This window comes from Bos indicus x Bos taurus, chromosome 12, assembly GCF_003369695.1.
Source record: "Bos indicus x Bos taurus breed Angus x Brahman F1 hybrid chromosome 12, Bos_hybrid_MaternalHap_v2.0, whole genome shotgun sequence".
In the NCBI taxonomy this organism is placed as follows: Eukaryota; Metazoa; Chordata; class Mammalia; order Artiodactyla; family Bovidae; genus Bos; species Bos indicus x Bos taurus.
In genome coordinates this window covers 16,063,547-16,089,687 of record NC_040087.1, presented here as the reverse complement: position 1 = coordinate 16,089,687, position 26,141 = coordinate 16,063,547, and the positions used below count along the sequence as shown (strand labels likewise).

The window sequence follows — 26,141 nt, the reverse complement described above, 5'->3', positions numbered from 1 at the left end:
AAATCATAAGCAGCTAAAGATGCTAAAAAAACACGAGATAATTGATGGAGCAATGTATCGAAACAGATGATACAAGATAAAGATTAAAATGCAGACCTATTGACCTTGAAAGGAGAGATGACACCTCCCCCTCTAAGCATGAACGAGAAGGAGAAGGTGGGTCTTGTGAGAGTTGAGGAGGCTGGAGAAAGGGATTCACACCTGATGACTTAGGTATCATCTCAGTCAACAGGGGCAGGAATCTTGGGGCAGGAAAGGATGCAGGAGGGTGGAATGAGAGATTGAGGTGAGAGACGAGAATCTCTTCAGTCTAACTTTGGGATTCTGTGATGATCTCTTTGATACTATGATAAATAGTTTGATGAAGCCAGAAAAAAAGCCCACATACACAAAATCATGCATAAAATGCTTGGAGTCCGTGAACCCCAGTTTGAGGATGCCTGCTGTCAGGCAGGAATGAAATTGAACAAAAGTATGTCTAAGAAGTAATTCAAAGGCAAGTAGCTTGAATTTATAGCATTTCAACTCTGTTTCTGGGACTTTCTGCAGCAGCGGTTCAGTGGCTGGAGCATAGCAGCTGATGTTTTAGGGACTGAGGCTGTGAGCATACGGGGGTGGGATACAGGAGGGAGGGCTGCAGGAGTAGAGGGAAGGCAAAGCACAGGCCAGGGGAGTGGCGGAGGTGGCAGGACAGGTGTGTGCATGGTGGGGTAGGAGGTGGGAGGAGTCCTCTCTGAGCACAGGCCATCTTCGGGGCATGATTTATAGAAAGTGAAAATGAAAGTCAAGCAGCATCAGTGGGGCATGATCTATAGAAAGTGAAAGTCACTCAGTCGCGTCCAAGTATTTTCAACCCCATGGATATACAGTCCATGGAATTCTCCAGGCCAAAATACCAGAAAGGGTAGCCTTTCCCTTCTCCAGGAGATCTTCCCAACCCAGGGATCAAACCTAGGTCTGCCACATTACAGGTGGATTCTTTACCAGCTAAGCCACAAGGAAGCCCAAGAATACTGGAGTGGGTAGCCCATCCCTTCTCCAGGGGATCTTCCCGACCCAGGAATGGAACTGGGGTCTCCTGCATTGCAGGTGGATTCTTTATCAACTGAGCTATCAGGGAAGCCCCTAAGAATAATGAAACCCAGATGGGTCTACTGTTCATTAGCATGCTGCACAAGCAATTTTAAACACTGACAGAGATAAAATACTCCTCTGAAAAAACTTTGGTCTAACACGCAAACAGTTGCCTGCCTCCACTGGGTGGCCTGGTGCTGCTGGGAGGCAGATGGTGAGATTACAACTGAAGGAGTGGCTCAGGATGTGGGTGAGGTGCTGGTGGTTGGCTGAGGTGGGGCCAGGGCTGAGCCAGTGCTCGCATGGAGGGTTCCTGCAGGTGGGTGGTTGCAGGCAGCACAATTCAATGGCTTTCATCTAGAATGTAGATGTCGCCTGGAGTCCGATGTGTGTTGTTTTTTTTTTGACCTGAATCAGCTGCTAGGCATAACCACACATTTCACCCTCTTCCAACATCCTCTCTGCTGACATCTGCCTCTGGCTCAGTGTTCCACTGCCTTTTCACCTCTTTCATCGATGACATTTACTGACTTACATGTTTTTCTCCTCTAGACTGTGTGCTCCTTGAGAGCTGCGGTCGTGTCTTACTCATTTCTGAATCACCAGCGCTGCCAGACAGGCACTCAAACACCCACTGAAGCCACGCTGCAGTGTATATTGTTCTTCCTTTAGATCCTCGGAGGTCTGATGACCAGGCTCCAGTAGACACGGGAGAGCAGAGGGTAAATGAGATGAGTCTCTGTTCTTCTTTATGAAACATTACTGTCACCCCTCCATTCCATCCTGAAACCACAAGGGAGATCCACAGCGATCTCACATACTTTCATCCTTTAGGACCACTACATTATCTGTGCTGCTGCATGGATGACCGATGATTGACCCACCAAAGTGGAAACCACCAGCCTTTGGCTGCTTCGTAGGGTGATCAGTCCTGTCACAGTGATGCATGGATGTGTCTCTGGTGTCCTGAAAGAATTTAGGTGCCTCTTGAACCCCAAACTCCTTGGAAGGAAAGTTATGACCAACCTAGATAGCATATTCAAAAGCAGAGACATTACTTTGCCAACAAAGGTTCGTCTAGTCAAGGCTATGGTTTTTCCTATGGTCATGTATGGATGTGAGAGTTGGACTGTGAAGAAGGCTGAGCACCGAAGAATTGACGCTTTTGAACTGTGGTGTTGGAGAAGACTCTTGAGAGTCCCTTGGACTGCAAGGAGATCCAACCAGTCCATTCTGAAGGAGATCAGCCCTGGGATTTCTTTGGAAGGAATGATGCTAAAGCTGAAACTCCAGTACTTTGGCTACCTCATGCAAAGAGCTGACTCATTGGAAAAGACTCTGATGCTGGGAGGGATTGGGGGCAGGAGGAGAAGGGGACGACAGAGGATGAGATGGCTGGATGGCATCACTGACTCAATGGACATGAGTCTGAGTGAACTCCGGGAGTTAGTGATGGACAGGGAGGCCTGGCGTGCTGTGATTCATGGGGTCGCAAAGAGTCAGACACAACTGAGCGACTGAACTGAACTGAACTGAAAGATGCAATGGAGAAAATGAGGTCTAGTTCACCCCCTCAGTCTTCCCTGGGGAGTCACAAAAGGGTTGAGGGTTCTCTGTGAGGTGAAGCACTCTAGAACAGGCTGAATCTCCACCATCTCTTCCTGTTCTTCTGCCCACCCTCTCCCCAGAGATGGCCCCTGTAGGGTTCTGACCAAGACATTGTCACACCGCTGGCGAATGAAGTAGATGGAGATACCAGAAGGGCTTGATCTGACATTTGAGGTCAGAAGCAAGAACTTTCTAGAGGAGAAATCAAAGAAGCAAAAGAAGTATAAGGGCAGCTCCCCGCCCTGCCCCAACCAGAGCCTTTGCAAATACAGAAACTTATTGAATGATCAAAACATCTTTAACTCACTATCAGCTGGAGCAGAGCCTCAGATCCTCTTTCCTCCATAGCAGGCTGGTCGCTGGAGCTACACAGGCTCCAGGCAACATGGAGACAGGCAATGAGTAACATTCTGTCATGCATGACTCAGGATGCTACACAACCTTCACAACCAGTGTTTAGGCTTTTTGAGCATTGAGCACTTCCCTTTGAAGATAAGAATTAGCCCTCAGGATGGGCAGTCAAGGTTTTGGCATAGAGTTGAGTTTTTTTATTCTTTTGCTAATTTTATAAAATGTGTATTCAGAAAATAAACCTGGTCCATAGGATTAATTTGTGTGCTCAGTCATGGAATTTTTGTGACCCCGTGGACTGTAGCCCCACCAGGCTCCTCTTTGCGTGGGATTTTCCAGGCAAGAATACTGGATCAGGTTGCCATTTCCTCCTCCAGGGGATCTTCCCTGACTCAGGGATCAAACCTGCATCTCTTGCATCATCCTGCATTGACAGGTGGATTCTTTACTGCTGAGCTACTTGGGAAGACTAGGAAGGAATTTAGCCAACCCACTGAACCTGGTCACTGCTGTAGGTGTTCTTGGTAGGAAACGTCTAAATAATTGAAATCTTTAACTGGGTTAAAGAGATCCCTAGTACATAGGTGTTCTATAAATAAAAGAGTGAGTAAATAATATATCTTTCTTTTTGAGCCCTTTCCCTTAAAGAGATCTTTTTGGTTTGTTTGCACCAATAAGATCATTGTTCAGGACTCTTAAGAGGGGTTTGGTTTCTCCTGGGGCGAGGCTTTCCCAAGGAAATCCCTTTTAGCTGGTTTTGGGGACACCGCCACCTCTTCCTTTGGCTCTTTCATTAAAAATGAATAATTTGTTTATCTCTGCTGTCAGAAGCTAAGCACCAGAGCATTGCATTCTCAATTAGGGTCAGAGTGAAAAGTCAAGGTAGTTATCTGAAATCAAACAGGTTTCAGTAGCCCAGCGTCTACAAGCCAGCTAGAGGAGAAAGAAAGGGAGGGAGAGAGAAAAATGCTTTATAAAGAGGAAGTGGTAAGAAGCTTCTGGATTTCAGTGTGACCTGTCAGGTGATTTTTGTGGGGGAGGGGACATGAGGAAAAAAAAAAAAAACAACACGTTAAGTAAAATGTCCTTATAAAGACAAAATCTATTTCTTTCCTGGCTGATGATTTGTCATTCTAGTCACTTCCTGCCTTGTGACCACACACCCGGGGTTAACAAAGTTGTTCTCCAGATCAGAAAGAAGGGGTTTTCTGGTCACACGCCAGCACCACTGAGAACAGTTTGGCTGCCAGGTAAATTTTCTCTCTGTCTTTTTTTTACCGTTCCCGAGTGCTTACGATGTTCTGCTTGTTGGGCGGTTCTGGTTCTCTGGGTTGTGGACTCTGCTTTCAGGGGACTAGAGATCCGAGCACCTGTCACGCTTGTCCCCCGTGAACTCTGCCCCCACCCCAGGTGAAGTGCTTAGCAAAGCTGCAGCCACCCCGTGTGGTCGCCTAGAGGGGAACCCCTCCCGTCCCCTCCGATCTTGCTCTGGGAGGTGACTTCTCCAGCTGTCCACAGTTATCACTCCTCCCCCAAAAGCTATGTTTTGTTTTGTTTTTCCTTTTTAAAATCTTTTTGTTTTGTGTTGTTGTCATTCAGTCGTGCAATCCTGCGCTCAGTCTGCAACCCCATGGACTGCGGCGTGCCCGGCTTCCCTGGCCTTCACCATCTCCCGGAGCTTTGCTCAAACTCATGTCCCGGTGCTTGCTCATACTTTGCATTGAGGGGTAGCCAGCTAACACTGTTGTGATGGTTTCCGTGAACAGGGAAGGGACTCAGGCTTACATATACATGCATCCATTCTCCCCCATCCAGGCTGCCACATAACACGGAGCAGAATTCCCTGTGCTATGCCCTATAGCACATGATTTTTTTTTTTTTTTTCGTTTTAAAACCAAACCATGTTCTGATTTATTTCTATTGCTTTATTTCAGGGAGGCTGTTTACTGTGATTTTATCTACTTTCAAATGTTCTCAGGAAAGTGGATATTGATCATTTAGATGGTCATTACTGCTCATTGGCCTGATGGGGATAGTTTAATTTTAGCTCCTGTAGTTATGTTTTTCTTTAAAGGAAAAAGCTTCTTTACGGTACTTTAGTGGATATGTTAACGTCTTGAGTGTGACACTGGTGGTTTGAGTGATTTTTGGTGCCAACGGTTTTTAATGGGTGTGCTTAGTAGCCACATTGAACTAGAGGCTGTCTCTTCTCCATTTATTCTCTAAAAATAAAAGCAATTTGTGTTGCTTAATTGTACTGCTTTGTAGAATTGTCTGAACTACTTGATGTCCTCATAACCATACAAATGACCGTTAAGTTATGGAGGAAGGGCTTCTGTTTGCAATAGAAATTCTTATAAAGTTGCTATGGGATATTTATTCCAGAAACTTTGTTGAAACTCAGTCCTTGAAACTTGTAACATCAGCCTTGATTAATTGTCATTATTCAACGATATTAAGAACCGTTGACAAATGATAAACATAAAAGCCATTCAGATTGCAAATGGATTCATTTATCAGCATACTTATCAAAACCTAATTTTTCTTAATTAAGTATGTGCTAAGTTGCTTCAGTCAACTCTTTGCGACTCCGTGGACTGTAGCCCACCAGGCTCCTCTGTCCACAGGATTCTCCAGGTAAGAATACTGGAGTGGGTTGCCATGCCTTCCTGCAGGGAATCTTCCCAACCCAGGGATCGAACCCATGTCTGTTATGTCTCCTGCATTGGCAGGTGGGTTCTTTACTACTAGAGCCACCTGGGAAGCCCAATTAACTATAGCAACTTGTTTTCTAAAATTACCTCCTCAGGACAACTTAAAAAACTATCATTAAAATAAAGGTGGTTTATCCACACACACCTTGATTTTGAATTTGCATAAATTTATCATAATTGGTTTCTAGTAAATAAAATGGTTTAAAGAACGTCTTTGCACAAATTTGAATGGAATTAACGATTTACCTGTAAATGTGAATTTCTGAAGTTGTAAAATGTGATCATCAATATTGTTGGACACATCTCACTTGAACCCGTTTTAAACTAGCAAAAATGTGGAGTTGAGGGAGAAGGATTGAACCCCCTAAAAGAACAGATTGAAAATATACTGTGTCATGTTTTAAGTAAAAATATTGATGAGAAAAAAATGAACTAGGATGCAAAATTATGTCAGTATTTTCTTTACATTGGGAGGAAGTGAAAATGGAATCAAGTTTAGATTGTTAAATCATCAATTATCATGATATGTTACAAAATACCATTTCTCTTCATTCTCGTTTACCCCCAGTAATATCAGGGAAAAATGTTCTGGATCATGCCCTGTGAACAACACTGCTGAGGTGGGACATTTTATTAGCTATCCCAAAGATGTTTTCTTTTGTCACATTTTAAATTTTGTCTCCTTCATAGATTATGCCTCGAAACAATCTGTAATTTGGGAAACAATTTCAGTATTTTAACACCATTTCTAATTTCCAGGTGGCTCAGTGGGAAAGAACCCGCCTGCCAATGCAGGAGACGCAGGTTCGATCTTTGGGTTGGGAAGAACTCCTGGAGGAGGAAATGGTAACCCACTCCAGTGTTCTGTCCAGCATCCCATGGACAGAGGAGTCTGGCGGGCTGTAGTCCATGGGGTCACAAAAGAGTCGAACATGATTCAGCGACTGAACAACAAGCTAATTCTTTTGCTGAACCCTTTGGGGAATGGAAGACCAACAAGTAACGTTCTCATTCAAATATATTTATTTAAATTAGAGAGGACAAAGAAAGTAGTAATAACACTTACTGTTGATAAGTGCACTGCGTAAGCCACTCTCTATGCGTGACTTCATTTAATTCTCCCCCTTCTCCCTGCCCACACCCAACAACCTTTAGAGATGAGGAGTGGGCTTAGTTGTTGAAAGAAGTGGCCCAAGGTCACTGGGCAGTTGGAGGTGGGGAGGGGCTGTGAGAAGCCAGGATTTCAGGCTCTATCCTGCCTCTCTGGAAGCATCTGTGTATTCCAGGTCCTCTCTTCCACACCAGCATCTTTTCCCCAGATGTAGATCGTGATAGGTTTTTAGTTCTGAAGCTGAATGAAGAGATGTTGGCATTTACGATTTGAAGAAAGAGAGAAAGAAGAAAAGAAAAAAATTGCCGTAAATCCAGAAACATTTTCATAAGTAAGAGATAGCACTGTGGGTTTCATATAATAATCGAATGAAGAAGTGTTCTCTTTTAATGAATGCGTAATTTTACTCAAGAGTTGTGCGCCTCCACCGACCTGCCTCAACCACTTCCCCAACCTCATTTCTTTGTCACTTCCTTCTGCTCTAGCTGCCGCCCACCATCTTCTTACTCCCCTGACACCCACATTCTAGGTGCCCAAGACCACAAGCCGCCAGAAAGTTCCGTGCTCTTTTCACTTCTTTTCACTCCAGTGGTTTTTCCAAGTGCTTTCTTTTTTATGTAAACACCTCTGTCCTTTTGCAGGTCTTTCCTACTGCTTCCTGCCCCACCTTCCTTGCCTCCATTTTTTCTTCTGTGTTTGTTTGCGTAATGCTTTAAGTAGGGCAGTAATCATATTGTTTTCAAGCCCTTAATTTGCCGACAGTCTGAGCTCCTGCTCTGTGTCCATCCTGGCAGGTAGGAGGTGCTCATGATCTTTATTCAGTTTTTCTCAGTTCCTTAGAAATGCATGGAAGTCTTTTTGTAGGTCTCACTTGTTAATTTAATATTTACTGAGTTCCCCCAGTGACTGCTATGCAAGAAGATATAACAACAGTATAGTATTTTACATTCTAACACGTTTCCTTTTTGTCAAAGCACTAGTCTTCATTTTAGAGCACTAAATGGACATTGACTTCAAGGAATTGAAGAAAGTGTCTGATGACTGTAGCCAACAGGCAAAATCAATCTCATTATTTTAGTTTAAATACATTAACTGAGCTTTAAATGTTTTAAACACATTAGCTTAGCTACCCATACCAAAATTATGTACCTGATCATAAGCATATGACCAAGAACACAGGAACAGGTATCATTGATTTTTCCTTATTCACTTTGCACTCTTCTCAGAAAAATCTCTTGCCAACTTCTTCTTGTTACAAAAAGAGCAAAGGCCTCTCTGTGTATATAGGAGAGGTGGCAAATGAATATTTAAAAAAATCAAGTTTGATAAAATAAAACTAAGACATTTTCTCATAAGATTATATTTATGAAGAGTCAAAAGTCTGTGAAGATTATAAAGTCTAATGACTTTATGACTAATAGATTTTATAGCAAAATGACATTATTTATTTATTGTACTTTTCACAGAAAAATCATGTTTTATCCTTCCTTGGTTTTAAATTCAGCTACTTAAGAAAAAACCTTTTGATTTTATATTGGGATATAGCCAGTTAACAATGCTGTGACAGTTCCAGGTGGACGGCAAAGGGACTCAGCCGTACACATACATGTATCCATTCTGCCCCAAACTCCCCTCCCACCAGGCTGCCAAAGTGACATTTAGGTTCATCTAATTGCCTTCTTAGGATTTTTTTGTTTGTTTGCTAGCTTTCCAACTCACAGATACCATCCAATGATTCTATTCTATCTACCTATTGAATCCTGAAGAAATAAAAATTAGAATGGCCCACCAAAATATAAAACTAATCAGTGTCTGCAGTTTACAAGAGTTTCAAGTTTCCCTATTTTGCCAGATGGCAATGCACTTCTTTTTCTTTTTTTTTAACACACTTCTGAAATCAAAAGATTTCATGTTTCTCGTTGTTCTCATTTGAAGTTCTAAGAAGTTCCACTTGATCAGATATTCATCATCTGGGGCATCTCCCTCCAGTTACTGTGAACACCGAGTTCCCCGGATGGCCATCCCCCCTTGCTTTCCTCAGTCCCCTCCTGATTCAACTTCCTTATGCTACTGACCGTTCCCCTTGTTTTGTTAGTCAATTTCAGTCATTACATCAGTCTTCCCAGTAATTTCATAATCGCTCCGTCTTATAAGATACTACAAACAGCATATAGGGAACAAAGAATTTCAGTTCATTACCTTTATAGTAACAGCTAAGCCTTCTGTAGCACTATTTTGAATTGTTTTTCTAAGTGTTTTGACCATATTAATACATTTAGTCATCCCAGCAATCCTGTGACATAGGTACTTCATGTATGAAAGCAGGTTAATGCTTCGAATATTTGATATTACTTCACTTTTCTACAGTTGAATCAACTTTGTATTAACTGCTAAATTCCAGGGAAAACCTCCTGGAATAAACAGGTAGCAGACCATGATGGTTATTTGTGCCTAGACCCTTGAGTTGCACTCAAGTAATAATAATGTATCCCAGATAAATGCATCTGTATTATTGTTTTTTTTAAAGACTCTTCTTTGTCAACATCATCAGTATTTACTCAGTCCCTCTTTGCTCTTGACTGTTTTGTTTTTACCAACTTATAGACCAGAGCCTAGGTCACAAAATATCTCTACCCCTAAAGCTTTGAAAAGTTCTCCATCCTAGAAGGTTAGAATACTTTAGCCAAGTGGCTTTCCCATTTTCTAACTATTGTGATTGATAGACATGAATAAATTAAACAAGTTTGTATTTATACCCAAGCACACAATCTTTCACAGTTTTAGGACACCTATATTTGGCTATAACTATATAATTATAGATATACCAAGCACACATATCTATAATTATATAGTAATGGCCAAATATAGGTGTCCTAAAACTGCCAAAGAATAAAAGATTGTTTTAATTGTGAGCTGAAGAATAGAGGTAAAAAGTGACCCACTTACTGAGTTAAAATGAGTTTTGCTCAACTTCAGAGCCATGCCTGCCTCAGCCCCACTTTAAGTTCTAAGGAGGCTTGTTTCTCCAATATGGTCGGTTGTTTTTTCTGGCGGAAGGAAAAGCTAAGATGTTAAATTGAGGAACCTGCAAAGAAAACCACAGTTTTGTGGCTGCAACATTGATTCTTGTTTTAGTCTAGCAGCGGTTCCACGGACAGATGGACACACTCTCATGCTGTCTCTCTTTGTCTGTCTGTCTGTCTGTATTATCTCCCTCTACCTCCCCCCTCAACACCTGTTTTTGTCTCTCTCTCTCTCCTTCTCTCTCTCTCTCTCTCTCTCACACACACACACACACACACACACACACACACCCACACACCCACACACCCTCTTGACTGGCTGAGCTAAAATGGAAAAGAGATTATGGATTACATTCTCTACAGGCAGAAAAGCCAAGACACCAAATTTGACAGACAAATTAACGCTGCCTGTGAATTGCAACCTCCCAAATAATTTATGTTCCTTTTTTTTTCTCCTGGTTGTACTTTCGAGAGGGAAGTAAATGAATGAACTAATTACTTTACAATTCAATGATAGCCTGCAGTTGGATCCCTCAGTTTGGTAGTTGTCACCAGTATTTATCCAAACTGTAGATCCAAATGAAGAGAAGAGGTGCACGAATGCATTTGTATACTATCTGCATCCTCTTCGCTTTCGCCATTCCTCAGGCAAAATTTCGAACTAGAATTGCATCTTTGTTAACTTCAGGTGTCACATTTTAAAATGTGGATCCTTTGCATGTCCTTGATGTCATCTGCTCACATTACCTTCACCAGGGGGGCCAGATGAGAAAGAAGAGTGAAATATACACTCCTTATAGAGAAAGCTACATCATGGAAGCAAAGAGAAAGTGAGAAGAAAATGAGGAACACGTATGCAGTTTTGCATATTGAGCCCCCTTTTCGTCATCTCAAAGACGTGAATGAACTTTCCCCTCACTTCCCATGCTTTATAACATTTAAGAAAATTTCCCTTTGACAAGATGGACAATCATAGGCACCTTTGAGGACTTTTTTCAGATTTTTCCCTTCCTTCATTGTCTTTTGAGATTCTTCACCAAAATATCCCTGAGTCCCTGTTTCTTTCCTGTGACCATGGAGAGAGATAGTTGGGACACTTAATCTGTCTGGTGATTGAATATAATGCATGTAATATAAATGGATTAAATATCATACATAATGTCAGTTTTTTTTTAAAGCTTGTGAGTCTCAGTATCTACAGTTTCTGTGCATGAGACAAATAAGCATGGTATAAAAAGCAAGCAAATTTGGGTTCCCTTTTCTAGTTTTTCACTAAACGTGGAACCCCAGCAGGTCTCTTAAGCTTGGTTTCCTCATCTACAAAATAGAGGAAAGTGCTTTCTACTCCCTGGCTCTGCTCTTGGGTCCATTTCCTCTTCCGTTTCCCCAGTTCATCAGTCTGTATACCTCTCACTCTGCCACACTCACCATCAATGCCAACTCGTGTGTGTGTGCACGCTCTGTCGTGTCCGACCCTTTGTGACCCCAAGGACTGTAGTCCATCAGTCTCCTCTGTCCATGGAATTTTCCGGGCAAGAATACTGGAGCAGTTGCCATTTCCTCCTCCAGGGGATCTTCCCCACCCAGGGATCAAACCTGCATCTCTTGCACTGGCAGGTGGATTCCTTACCACTGAGGCCTCTGGGAAGCCCCACTGACTTGTTGAGCCCTTACTATTTGTGGGGCATCGTGCCAAGCACTTGACAAGTATTTGCTTTTATATCTCTACACAAAAACTGCCTAAGAGCGATGTTATCATCATCTTACGATAGATGACCAACTGAGGTTTGGGGAGACTTACGTCCAAGGTCACAGAGCTGGTCGGAGTGGAGATTGATGCCTTGCCTCTTTCCCATTCTAATATTCACAGTTTCTTAAATGTGTAAACCTCGCCTGTTTTCTTTGCATTGTATTTTCTCACATGATCCACTGGCTGCTTTCTAATAAGTCTAAGTTTTCCTTTCTGTGATGGAATATTCAATGATTATTCCTAATTTTCTATCAGGCAGAGATCCGAACTCTGCTTTTCATGGGTCTCCTGGTATACAAAACATAATTGACAAACAAATATATAAATGCTTGAGGATTCGATGGTGCAAAGTCCTTAAAATAAGAGTTAGGAAGGGATTCAACTAGGCTATTTAGTTATTTAAAATTTTGACAAAAGAAATGTTACAGCATACCCCATGAGTAAACTGGAATTGGTAAATATTTGCCCCCTGAACTGTGGCTTCCAACAAAGTGAAGATAAGTATAGTACATCAAACAAATACAAATTTCTGCCTCAATTTACCTGTAACTCCTGTCTTTTTTTTTATGAGAAGGAGCTTGTCTTTAGAGATTCCAAAAGAACTATTCCCAGGAGCCCATAGAAAATGAGGTTGCCTTATTGAGAATAAATAGAAGCTTCCGTTGTCGGCCCTAGGACACGATTGTCAACTGCACAATGTTTTAGTGTTTTTCCAAAAAATGCCTGGAGAATTCAGGAGTGGATAAGAGATAGAGGCAGAAAAAAGGCCAACAGAATCAGCCCCCAAGCATCGGTGTACCCAAGAGTGAGGAGTCGTAGGCCAGCGGTCTTCATCACCAATACTCAGAGATCTCTTCTCGTTTCATGACTCATAATGGATGTGGTCAGGCTTTTCTTAAGATTGCTAATCTTAAGATTAACATTTTCCCACTCTGGCCACACTTCCTCAACTGTTAGAAGGTACTTTCCACAATAAGTATCTCAGGCAAGACTGAGCCCAGAGTCCCTTGACCACTCAGCATGAGATCAGCCAATAGTGTTCCTGTTGGCTTCTGGTGGGTATCATCTACTAATTCCGCAGTTGCTTTTGAAACTGACTTCAAGGACTCCGGAGGAGAGAAGTGGTACAGGAGCCAGAGCAAGCCAAGCTAAGATCATTTGAAGATAAAGCATAAGTGTGAAATCTAGATTTACACACACACACACATAACAAGTGTGAATTTTAAGCAGTGACTCTACATAATATTTCATACAATTCATAATGGAAATTGGGTTTTTTCCCCCAAGATAATTTTGTAACAGAAGTTCTGGTCCTTTTTTATTTGTCTCTTTCTTCCCTCCCTCCGTCTGCCCTTTCCTTCCTTCCTTTCTTCCTCCTTCACCAAGCACTGCTTTGTGCAGTTGACACACTTTGTCTTGTTCTATTCTAACACAGCTCTATGGATGAGCACTGTGACATTATTATTTTCGTGGGAATGTAATTGTGTACAATAGAGTGAATCAGCTATAGCTATTTAGTTAGTTCAGTCACTCAGTTGTGTCCAACTCTTTGCAACCCCATGGACTGCAGCATGCCAGGCCTCCCTATCCATCACTAACTCGTGGAGCTTGCTCAAACTCATGTCCACTGAGTTGGTGATGCCATCCAACCATCTCATCCTCTGTCGTCCCCTTCTCCTCCCACCTTCAATCTTTCCCAGCATCAGGGTCTTTTCAGATGAGTCAGTTCTTTGCATCAGGTGGCCAAAGTATTGGAGTTTCAGCTTCAGCATCAGTCCTTAAATGAATATTTAGGACTGATTTCCTTTAGGATGGGTTGGTTGGATCTCTTTGCAGTCCAAGGGACTCTCAAGAGTCTTCTCCAACACCATAGTTCAAAAGCATCAGTTCTTCGGTGCTCAGCTTTCTTTATAGTCCAACTCTCACATCCATACGTGACTACTGGAAGAATCACAGCTTTGACTAGACAGACTTTTATTGGCAAAGTAATGTCTCTGCTTTTGAATATGCTATCTGGGTTGGTCATAACTTTCCTTCCAAGAAGCAAGCATCTTTTAATTTCATGGCTGCAATCACCATCTGCAGTAATTTTGGAGCCCAAGAAAATAAAGTCTGCCACTGTTTCCACTGTTTTCCCATCTATTTGCCATGAAGTGATGGGACCAGATGCCATGATCTTTGTTTTCTGAATGTTGAGCTTTAAGCCAACTTTTTCACTCTCCTCTTTCACTTTCATCAAGAGGCTCTTTAGTTCCTCTTCGCTTTCTGCCATAAGGGTGGTGTCATCTGCATATCTGAGGTTATTGATATTTCTCCCAGCAATCTTGATTCCAGCTTGTGCTTCATCCAGCCCAGCGTTTCTCATGATGTACTCTGCATATAAGATAAAGAATCAGCTGTGTGTATATACATATGCTCTCCCTCTTGAACCTCTATTCCACCTCCACCCTCAGCCTGCCCATGTTGGTCATCATGGAGCACTACACGGGGCTTCCTGTGCTGTACCGCAGGCTCCCGCTAGCTGTCTGTTTAGCACATGATAGTCTGTGAACCCTAATCTCCCAGTTCATCCCACCCTCCACCCCCGCCCTGTGTCCACACATCTGTTCTCTACATCTGCATCTCTGTTCCTGCCCTGAAACTAGGTTCATTTGTATCATTTCTCTAGTTTCCTTATATGTGCATCAATTTATGATAATTGTTTTTCTCTTTCTGACTCACTTCACTCTGTATGACAGGTCCATTCACATCTCTACCAGTAACCCAGTTTTGTTCCTTTACATGGTTGAGTAATGTTCCATTGTATATACGTACCACATCGTCTTTATCCATTCACCTGTTGATGGACACTTAGGTTGTTCATGTGTGTGTATGTGTGTGTGCGTGAGTGCTCGGTCATGTCCGACTCTTTGCAACCCCACAGAGTGTAGCCTGCCAGGCTCCTCTGTTCATGGGATTTTCCCAGCAAGAACACTGGAGTGGTTTGCCATTTCTTCCTCTATGGAAGAGGTAGTTCATATGGTAGTTCATATGGTAGTTCTGTTTTTGGATATCCCCGTTTTACATATAAAGAAACCGAGACTCATAGAATTTAAGTAATGTGTATGCAAGTATGCAGGAAGAAGCCACTGCATCAGAAAATCCAGCATCTTTTTGCTTTATGATGTTATTTCCTAGTTCACTCTTTTTTATGTATATAGCAAGCCTAATTTCATAAAGAAAGATAAGATCATCAGTGGTTGGATGAGGTTTGTAAGAAACCTGTCATGCCCTCACACTCGCTTAGACTGGGGGAAAGTGGTCTTGTTATAGCCTCGGTAAAGCTTTAAACTAAACGTGTGCTGTTCTTGAAACCAGTGGAAGAAACTCCTCCCATTATCCTCTTCCCCATCCACATATGGAATACAGAAGATGTAAGTCCATCTTACATTTCATGGACTGTGCATCTCAGGGTTGTTTTTTTTTTTAAACCTCTTTGACTTTGGTAGGTGCTCAGTTGTGTCCAACTCTGGGACCCCATGGACTGTAGCCACCAGGCTCCTCTGTCCATGGGATTCTCCAGCCAAGAATACTGGAGTGGGTTGCCATTTTCTGCTCCAGGGGATCTTCCCGACCTGGGGATCGAACTTGGGTCTTGCACGTTGCAGGTAGATACTTTACCATCTGAGCCACCAGGGAAGCCCATAATTGACTTGTGTTTTTCTCATACTTTTTAGACCAAAGTAGGATTCTGGAGGCTCTTCTCCTCTTCTCTGATGACTCAGTGACTCACTTTGAGACTTTGGGGAGGAGCGTCCCTTTTCAGGGCCCCCATTTTCCCATTTTCTTATGCTGCAGGGCCATACTGTCTGAGGTTTCCCTGGTTCAGAGCGATGTAACCCCGGGCCAGTTACTTAAATCTCAGTTCCCTCATCTATAAAGAGGAAATAATCGTTATGCCACATAGAGTTGTGGTGGAATTCAGTGTGATACTGCATAGAAGACATTTAGTGTTGAGTAACCACTGAGGGAACATTAGCTCGCCCTCCGTTTGTCCTTTAGCTGTTGTTTTCTCTGGCCCAACGTAGATAACCTTTCTGTGGAGAGCGTACGGCTTCGTTGCTCTGTATAAGGAAAAGACTGATCGTTAAGCAGGCTCCTCCCATCTGTGGAAACTCAGGTCACATCTCACTACTTCCGGGGCACCGTGCATGTCTCCCCTGGGGAGAGCTGTGTTCCCCCTTCCTGCGAATCTAAAAAGTCCCCCTGTTTTCTAGTGACTGGTGTCTTTCTCCCTTACCTAACAGGCCAGGGCCGCATCTTGTATTTGCATCACCAGCATCCAACCACGACCTAGAATAGAGTAGGTACTTGGCAGATGTTGACTGAAAGCAGAAGTGTACATTCATACACGGTGTATATTTATAAAACATGTAAAAGCATATACACCAAAAGAGATCAGTCGTCACTAGGTGTGGGAGTTACAGGTGGTTTATATTTTATTCTTTTTACTCATGTACGTTTTCTAAGATGAACATATATTACTCTAAGATAAACATGTATTACTCTAAAAACAAGTTAGTAAAAACAGCAAAATGCCAAATATCACATAGCTATTATTTACTGACTTAGTGAAAGAAAGTGAAGTCGCTCAGTCGTGTCCGACTCTTTGCGACCCCATGGACTGTAACCTACCAGGCTTCTCCGTCCATGGGATTCTCCAGGCAAGAATACTGGAGTGGGTTACCATTTCCTTCTCCAGGGGATCTTCCCGACCCAGGGATCAAACCTGAGTCTCCCACATTGGAGGCAGATACTTTAACCTGTGAGCCACCAGGGGATTCTCCATCCCTACTGACTTAGTGGGGATGACAATTCAGAGGGCCTTATTCAGGAATTTGTTCTTCAGTTGGTTTGGTTTGTTGCATGCTCTACTGAATGTAATAAGCCAATTTATTCACCCTTTGAGGGGGCTTCCCTGGTGGCTCAGTGGTAAAGAACCCGCCTGCCAATGCAGGAGACGTGGGTTCGACCCCTGGGTCAGGAAGATCTCCTGGAGAAGGAAATGGCAACCCACTCCAATTTTTGGCCTGGAAAATCCCGTGGACAGAGGAGCCTGGCGGGCTAGAGTCCATGGGGTCCCAAAAATCAGACACAACTGAGCAACTAAAACAACTTAGCGGTGGACACTTAGGATTACCAGAGGAGCAATTTCACAGTCCGGATAGTGATGTGCAAATTATATTCTGGTGAACTCTGGCAGCCATTCCTAGTTCTTTCCTGCTTGTGTTCCTGTTGAGTTTGTGCATCCAGGCTGATTTTCCCCTCCTTTCTGTCCTGATCTGTCTCCACGCCACAGTCCCTTCCCCCGCAGCAGGACTCGGCTCCAGAGACACTGTACACTGAGATAGGGACCGCGGCACCAGCTGTGGCCAGCAGGGTTCACAGAAACTGCTCAGCCCCAGGCCCTGCTATCTTGGCCGGAACCTGCCCATGGCTGGAGGCGAGGGCCCAGGAACACCCCCAGCCCAGTTCAGAGACAGCCGAGGAACACTTGCAGAGTCGCTTTTCCCGCCAAGTGTCCTCATATAAACTTGACGCATCCGCTTGCCTTGTTTTGATGTTTGTATCTCTCAGTGGAAGGGATATGATAAGTGTGAACACAAGAATGGCCTCCTTGGTGGCTCAGATGGTAAAGAATCTGCCTGCAATGCAGGAGACCCCTGGTCAGAAAGGTCCCCTGGAGGAGGAAATGGCGACCCACTCCAGTATTCTTGCCTGGAGAATCCCATGGACAGAGGTTTTTGTCCATGGGGTCGCAAAGAGTCAGACATAACTAAGCAACTAACACTTTTAACTTTCACATGAAAATGTTAGTATTTAGCTCCTCAAAGAAGGTGACCGTAGCCTTCTCAAGCCCTGGGTACCATTAGTTTATGGGTTTGCTTGTTCACACCTACAACTGATTTCCTGCGTACCTACCTAGCACCAGCCACGAGGCAGTGCTGTGAGATGACTAATGGTTTGTGATCTCAGAATCTGCTGGGAGAAATGGAGGTGTTGATGTGGGGGCTGAGCCATAGAGGTCTGAACCGCACCTCAGAGAAGGAAGGACTCACAGAGCCCCACTCAGCAGCTGGAAGGACAGGATGTCTCAAACCTTGCTAATCTGAGATGTCTGAGGGTGTCATTTTCATATTCCCCTATGAATTTGGCATTTTGTTTTTAGAATGTTATGCCTCAGTGTGAGTTATCTTACTGTGGTTTACTTTTGGGCTGCTTAAAACTATCAGAAGTCCTTCCTGCAAAGTAAAAAATGAAGTTGCAGATAAATACACAGGGTGTTCGTCCTGCCTCAGTCATTGTAACCCTGAAAGTGCCGGTAGGATTTGTACATTGTAATGGGCATGTTTTGTTTGTACTCTGTACCTGGACACTGCCTTCTCGTTACCTAGACTAAGTTCTCCTTCCAGTGCAAGAAACATACCTGAAATTGTATTCATAAGATATTTGAAATCATGGGGCGTTTGTACTTTCCCATTACATTGAGCAGGTCTTACTTAAAGAACAGCATTCCCTCCTACGTTTGAAAACTTATTATCAAGGAAAGAGGAGAGGTAAGGAGCCCTGGACTGCAGTCCCAGTGAGCTCTGTGACACTGGGCACATTCTTTAACTTGGGTGTCATTTCACTCCTCTGTGATAGGGGAGTGACCAGATAGGAAATCTGGTCCTTTTATCTCTACATCCTATGACTCTTGTTATTCTTGTATTCTCATTTAAGGAACTTGGCATAGACCCAGAAGATAGCAAAGAAAACTATTTAAAGATTGGGAGAAAGAGAGCCTCCAAAAACAGGTCTAAAGACTTTTTTTTTGAAGGTCCAGTGGCTCTCACCAAGGCATGTGACGGAATTTTTATGAATCGAGCCGCTTCTGTAATTCCCTCTGAGAATAGCCCAAGAGAGTGCACTTTCATCATATCAGCGAAGATTTAGGTTACAGGGTAGGGATGTGAGACACCGGAGAGTTTGTCGGCTTGCCTTATTTGGATATTTTTGAGAAAATAGTAGATGGCTGTCTTTCTGGGACAGCGCGCGTGCAGTCTTGCCTAGAAACCAGGAGTGAACTGGAGCAGCCAGACTTAAGATGTGTGCAGCGACCTCCCAGAAAGCAGAGCTCACGTGGCGTTCTGGAAGCTTCCCTGCTCTGGGATGAGCAGTGGAGCCGCTGAGCCATGGGCATCTGCCTGGGTCAGTGAGGAGAATGCATGAGGACAGAGCTTTTCCCAACGCTGAGGTAAGAGCAGGAACCAAGTGGGGCTGGGAGATGCTGGGTCTACTGCAGAGAAGGTTCTTCTCCCCAGAGGTGCTTCAGGGCCACGGCCACAGCTCCTCATGGCCCCTGGCCCTTATTCTAGGCTCACTTGAAACACACCTCACCCTGGCTCTAGCTTGTACTTTACATTTGTCAGCTAGTGAACAGACTTGGAACTTTTAACACGGAAGGGACTTCATCTCCCAATTTACAGATGAGGAAGCTGAGGCCCAGAGAGGCTCAGTGGAGCCTGATGTTGCACAGACAGGTAGCAGCCTGGGTCTCCCAATCCCCAAGCTCTCTTTTCTACTCCCTGCTAGTTTTGTGGTTTCCTTGGAGATGTCCACATGTATAAATGATCTGCTTCCCTGTATTGCACGGGCTGATTGCCATGTTTGGTGTTTTTATGTTTTGATAAGCTTCTGTGCTAATTCCTTACTCTTATCTCATCTTACCCCCCTCGACCCTTGCAGCCCTGTGCTTAGCCTTTTCGTGGGTTCATTTTTGATCTTCAGAACTCTTTTCATTCTGTTACCCATTTGGCAGTAACGAGCTGTCATCTGTGTTGGATCTGAAACTTGACGTTTAACTGTGGGCTTCATGACGTCCCAGGGAGTCCCTTGCTTGTACCTAGTAACCAGGGCGGTACTTTGCACATAGACTCATAGGTGGAGTGAATGAATGAAGGAAATGAATGACGTCTGATACTGAGACAATGCTGTCATAGTGCCTTATCAACTAGCCCTTAATAATATTCAGCTTTTTGAAAAGACGTGTTTGGGGTTCCCTGAGCTTCCAATAGGTGAAAGTCTGGATCTTAAGTCCTTGTGGTTGAATGTGGAATGAAGGGTAGCTGTGGTCTTTCTAGATGTGAAAGCCAAGACTATCACTGTCTACAGCCCCAGGAAGGAGACAGAGGCCAAGGCAAGGAGGGCCTGGCAACTCCAGCCTGGAGCATCCCTTTTGCTTGCCAGAGGTTTACCCTGTGTCGCATCCTTAGTGGAGTGGGCGGCTTGGTAGAAAACAGGCATTGGGGTGTGCTGGGAGGGGAGGTGGGGAGCTGGGCACTCCTTAATTGGGGCCAGAGCTGGGCTCTGTGTGCCATTGCTAATGCAGCTTCAGAAGCCCCTCAGCTTCTGAGGCTGATCAGATCACAGAGACCCCACAGCAAGGTCAGGTCCATCAGGTTTGGAGGAATTGGGGCTGCCGGCTCCCCGGGGGTGTTTTCACCACATGAGATAGAGAGAGAGCCGCTGAGCCTGTGCGGGAACAGTGTCCCATGCTTCACTGACTGCTGCGTGTTTCCCTCCGAGACTTGCAGAGAAGAGTCCTGCCCTCTGCAGAGCCTTGGGAGAACCAGTGGTGTCTGCGGGGAGAGAACAGGCAATCTAAAAGAGATTCTGACCTGACCGCAGAATTCACAAGGACCCCTTTAAATGGTTGTCTGTATTTGAGGACATTTATAGTTATTTTGGGGCTTCCCAGGTGGCACTAGGGGTAAAGGACCTACCTGCCAGTGTAGGAGACATAAGAGACCTGGGTTCGATTCCTGGGTGGGGAAGATCCCCTGGAGGAGGGCGTGGCAACCCACTCCAGCATTCCTGCCTGGAGAATCCCACGGACAGAGGAGCCTGGCGGGCTACAGTCAGTCCTTGGTGTCTCTAAGAGTCAGGCACGACTGAGCGGCTTGGCACACACGCATCGTTATTTGGTTCTTAAAAACAAAGGCATTTGAAAAATACGTGTTGAGAATCATCCTGTCTGTGAAAGTTTGGAGTATCTGTATCCACAGAGAAATGGTATTCCAAGCATACATAGAAAATTATGCCCCCTGCGCCCCCGCTGACCACACAGTGTTCCGCTTTGTAAAGGAAAGGGAACAGGATTAAGGGAAAGCAAAATTCCTTCCTTATCTGATAACAACTGTAGCATGATTGCTTTTCCAAAAATTTATGGGGATTTTATTTGGCTTTGGAATCCTAAGCATTGTATGTTTCACTTCGTTCATCATCAGAGTGCAGGGCTAGAGATGGTAGATCGATGATGTTTTGGATGTCGTGTTGTTTGGGGTTTACTTAGTGCTCAGTGAGGGGTTTGGAAGTTGTACAGTTTTCTCCTGGATACGTACTGAATCAGAGGGAAAGCTGGGAACCTGGGTCCCCAGTTTCCTGTTGTACTTTCCCCACTGTGTCAAGTTGCAGAAAAAGTAGGGCACATTCAAAACAGTCCCTTGGCAATGTAATGCCAGGTTACAGATAGGACTCTGATCCCAGCAGTTATGTAATTGGGTATCAATCTATCGAATCAAAGTACCCACCCACACAGCATTACCTGCTTTCAAAAATGACGTGAGCCCAGGTAGCCGTTCCACTCTGCACAGATCACGTGTTATCAGCCTTTCTGCTTCTTTTCATTGTCAGTTAGGAAACTCCTCAGAGAAAATTCAGCTTCCATTTTAACATTCATTTTACAGTATGCATTTCCTTCTGTAAGTTCTCCAGCACTGTGTTCTGTAATAAACTCCTACAAATAGTTTCTACATGTAGATTTCAGGGAACTTGAGTGAGATGCTTTTAGTGTAAGAAGTCATTCTGAGAAATTCTTTTTCACTACCCATCTGGAAAATACCAGCCTCCTTTAAACAGAGACTTAGAACTCGATGACCTAAAAGAAGGAACAGGTTTTGTGGCTTTTGAAGCTTGGAGAGGAGGGTAGGAGTGGTAATTTGATTTTCCTGAGGCTTTAAAAATAACCTTCTGAAAAGAACGACTGGTTCGTTCTTTGGCCAAATGTCCTGGGATTCTGTAATCATTGATTTAATAAATTTAAGTGCTTGCAGAAAAATGAGCGGCCAGACATGACTTAGATGAATGATGTGAGGTTTGTCTTCTTAGATTTATGATTTGGGCAGTGGTTCAGAAATGGGGTTCCAGAACTCACCACTGATTTTCAAAAGACCTTAAAGTGGTTCTTGGCAAAGTTATAGTTAGATGATGCAATCATTTAAAAGGACCCCACTTACTGCAGAAGCTGCGAGAAAGGGCTCGTTCACGCCCTGGAAGGGACACGCCTTCCTCAGCCACCTCTCTAAGCTCCACATGGGAGCTTCCAAATGACCACAGCCAGTCTCCTTACTGCAGTGACCTCTCTAGAGTCAGCTGCCAATAGGGTGCCAGTAATTTACAAACAGACCCTCGTCAATTATCTTTATGAAACTAACTCACATAATTACAACACAAGCCATCAAACACACAAGAATTAACATGGGCAAATGTTTTTTTCATATTAATAGACTGTGTGAAGTACCTTATGAGTGTAACCCCAGCCATGTCCTTCTTAGAAATGGTCCACTCTGCAAATTTTTCCATTAATTACCTCTTCTTCCTGCCCTGCTCTGTGAAATGCTGTTTAATTAAAGGGTCTGTTCTGTAGTTGTGGATCTTAATGGCCCGATTAATGGTCACTCCTGCCTTCTGCTGCTCTGCTCTTTCTGTTACAGACCCTACCCGGGAAGTGCTTTGAAGACTTATAAGCAAAGCACTTCATCTCATTGGAACTTCAGTCTGTCTCTCTATAAAATGAGGGAGTTGTGCTAAATGATACAAGTTGGATTGTGTTTCCAGGATTTACAGCTCACTCTGATGGTAAAAGAGATACTCCCTCAACATCTATTCCTGTTTGGGCTCAACAAACAACAAACAGTATCATAGTAATTTAGTTTGGTGACTACTTCTCTGCTTCTCCTCTCAAACGAATTCAATCTATTCTCTTTCCCTTTAGCTTTTAAATCACTGAAAAGCGGAAGTGTTAGTTGCTCAGTTGTGTCCAACTCTTTGTGACCCATAACATGAACTGTAGCCCACCAGGCTCCTGTGTCCATGGAATTCTCCAGGCAAGAATACTGGAGTGGGTTGCCATTTCTTCTCCAGGAGATCTTCCTGACCCAGAGATGGAACCCCGGTCTCCTGCATTGCAGGCAGATTCTTTACCTAAGCCACCAGGGAGGGTTTTGAATTTTTTTCACTGAAAGGCTGTCTCACTATTTGGCATCTTGGTTCAGTTCAGTTCAGTCACTCAGTCGTGTCCGACTCTTTGGGACCCCATGGACTGCAGCACGCTAGGCCTCCCAGTCCATCAACAACTCCCGGAGTTTACTCAAACTCTTGTCCATTGAGTCGGTGATGCCATCCAACAATCTCATCCTCTGTCATCCCCTTCTTCCTGCCTTCAATCTTTCCCAGCATCAGGGTCTTTTCAAATGAGTCAGTTCTTTGCATCAGGTGGCCAAAGTATTGGAGTTTCAGCTTCAGTATCAGTCCTTCCAATGAATATTCAGGACTGATTTCTCTCTGAGAGATCCTCCCCTGAGATCCTCTGTCTGAGTTAATCCTCCCCATTTATATACATCTTTTAGAAGGTTTTAAAATAACCCTATTTCCTTCCCTAGATCTTTTATTTGAATGGGCCCTGCAATTTTCATGCTGAAGTATTTTTTGTTTTTCCACTATACCATGATCTTTATTTTTTTATTTTTTGATGTGAACCATTTTTAAAGTCTTTATTGAGTTTGCTATAATATTGTTTCTATGTTGTGTTTTGGTTTTTTGGCTGTAAGGTACATGGGATATGAGCTCCCCAACCAGGGATGGAATCCACACCCCCTCCATTGGAAGGTGGAGTCTTAACCCCTGGATCACCAGGGAAGTCCTCTGAACCTTGATCTTTAGATGTTCTTTGTCACCCAACGCTGTAATTCTTTGCTTTTTCCTCAACCCTGCCCTTGATCCTTAAAAGGCAGTCTCATTCCCCGCCTCTTTACACGTCTTCCTCACCAATCACTCACGTGCTCTAAAATCTAAAAGTCCTCTATCAAAGAATAGGCCAAGTTTAGATTCAGAGACCCCGTTCATTCTCTTGATCTTTAACATTGGTTCATGTTTTCAGAGTAGCTAGGGCAGCACACTCACCTCAAATGAAGAACAGTGCCTGCCTTGTAGTAGGTTTTCATAAATATTTGTAAGTGAATTGATGTATCTAGTAACCCTGTGAACATCTGTGAACCAAGAAATAAGACACCCCCAAAACACGAAGGGCCAGGCTTTACCAAAGACTTTGCTAAAATATAATGGAGGAGAGCCTTCTCTTATTGGTATTGAGTACAAAGAAGAATCAAACCAAATTAGTCATAAGAATTTAGTGAAGTATGCAAAATTACACACTGGTATCTGCCAACAGAAGCCTTAATTTCTTAACACAGGAAAGCAAAAACTTCCTAAGCTAGAACACCTGGATACACACTTCATATTCTAGTTTATTTTTTTTTTTAATCTCGCATAGGCCAGACATGTTATATATTGGGTTGGCAAAAAAGTCTGTTCAAGGTCAGCAGCTAATGCAAAGACCCGAACGAATTTTTTGGCCAACCCAATACATACTCAATTATTGCTGGATGAGTGAATGGGTGGATGAAATGAGCGTCTAAGAGAGATGCAAAGCGTCCTGAACAGACAGCATGGGAGAGGAGAGGAGACTCTACCCGGCTTTGTGGTCTGAGAGATGAATCTTAACTTCTCTGAGCTTCTGATTCCTGCTCTATGAAGTGCGAATGCGTGTAGCCAAGCCGTCAGTCTTCACTGTGGGACATTACAAGAAACACAGAACTTGCATTCACAGGACACCCCGTGAATGTCCTCTTACCCAGTTTGGGTGAAGGTACTGCCCTCGGGCTTCAGTTCCGCTGCCCTAAGAAAACTGACTTTTCTCACATAAATAGAGTGAATTGTGTAAGTGATAGCTCCTTTTTCGCCTTTAACCTCTAGAGAACTTGGAACTAGATTTTCACAATGTGCAGTGTTTGAAGTATTAAGGCTGTCCCTCGCCGTTGTTTTGTTTCACCCGTGCTTATTACTCTTATGCTCGATCACATTTTGTTGGGTGTCGGTCTAAGGCTTGCGTCTATCCTTGTACCTGGGCTCAAATGGGTTTGGAACAAGTGCATGGTACCCGCGTGTGCGCTCAGTCATGTCTGACTCTTTGCAGCCCCGTGGACTGTACCCCACCAGGCTCCTCTGTCCCTGGGATTTCCCAGGCAAGGATACTGGAGTGGGTTGCCATTTCCTTCTCTGGGGGAATATTGGAATATTCCTGACCCAGGGATCTAACCCATGTCTCCTACGTCTTCTGGCTTGATTTTTAAAAAGGAAACTAACAATAACAACAAACCTCAAGGGAAGAAAGAAAAGAAGGAAGGAAGGGAGGGAGGGAGGGAGACAGAGAAACAGACAAGCACAAAAGGAAGGAAGAGAAGTGAAAGCAAGAAAGTCAGGTAACCGGTGCTGCCGGGCTCTGAGGTTATTGTGATGGGTGAGATTGCGTTTCCTTACACAGTTAAGCGCTCAACGGTTTCTGCCTTCTGTCAGAGAACCTAATGGGCCAATACCTTTTTAGATATAAGGTAAATAATAATACCATAAAAAAAAATACCATAGATACTTTTGATAATAAAAGATTGAAATAATAGCAATATATATAATTCCACAATTATATATATATTGAAAAATGGAAATAATAACCATATATAACTTAAATTATATATTGAAATAATAACAATATAAATTGAAATAGTAACAATATATAAAATCCCACAATTTAAAGGAATCAAAATAATAACAATATATATAATTCCACAGTTTTAAAATCATGCTCTTTGGAGTTCCCACCAGTGTGTAAGGTGGCAAGAAGATGGGATAGTGGAGGTGGAGGGGGGGGGCATTTGGGTTTTTTTCAACCGAAGTCTTTCAGAGTTGTTTTTTTTTTAGATTGGATTTACAATATTATATTTTAATATAATAGTTATTTTATGTTTAATTTTATATTTTAATGATATTTATTTTATATAATAATTTACAATATTATATTAGTTTCAGGTGTACAGCACAATGATTCCTTTATAAATGTCTGTTCTTTTTCAGATTCTTTTGCATTTTCGGTTATTGCAAGGTATCAAATATAGTTTCCTGTGCTATTCAGTAAATCCTTGTTGTGTGTGTATTTTATATATAGGACTGTGTATCTGTTAATCCCATACTCTTAATTTATCCCTCCCCAGAGTTATTTTTGTTACTGTTGTTTACATGTAAGGATTCTGTTCACAGAGGATTGCTTAGGAAAATGAAAGTTTGAAACTATTAATACATGGGATAAATGTATGAGGCGG

General features: G+C 43.2%; 1 protein-coding gene across 6 annotated transcripts in view; it reads left to right on the top strand.

The window, feature by feature from the left end:
• The window catches only part of LCP1 (lymphocyte cytosolic protein 1), a 104,831-nt gene that overhangs the window by 34,260 nt on the left and 44,430 nt on the right, over positions 1-26,141 (top strand). The window contains exon 1 of one of the 6 annotated variants that reach the window (XM_027557208.1): positions 4,174-4,283. The exons of 4 other annotated variants lie outside the window; for them this stretch is intronic. The gene's annotated coding sequence lies outside the window, so the exon portion shown is untranslated. Of the gene's footprint in view, positions 1-4,173; positions 4,284-18,703; positions 18,908-26,141 lie in introns of those variants that run through there. One more of the 6 variants, XM_027557211.1, reaches the window with a different exon arrangement.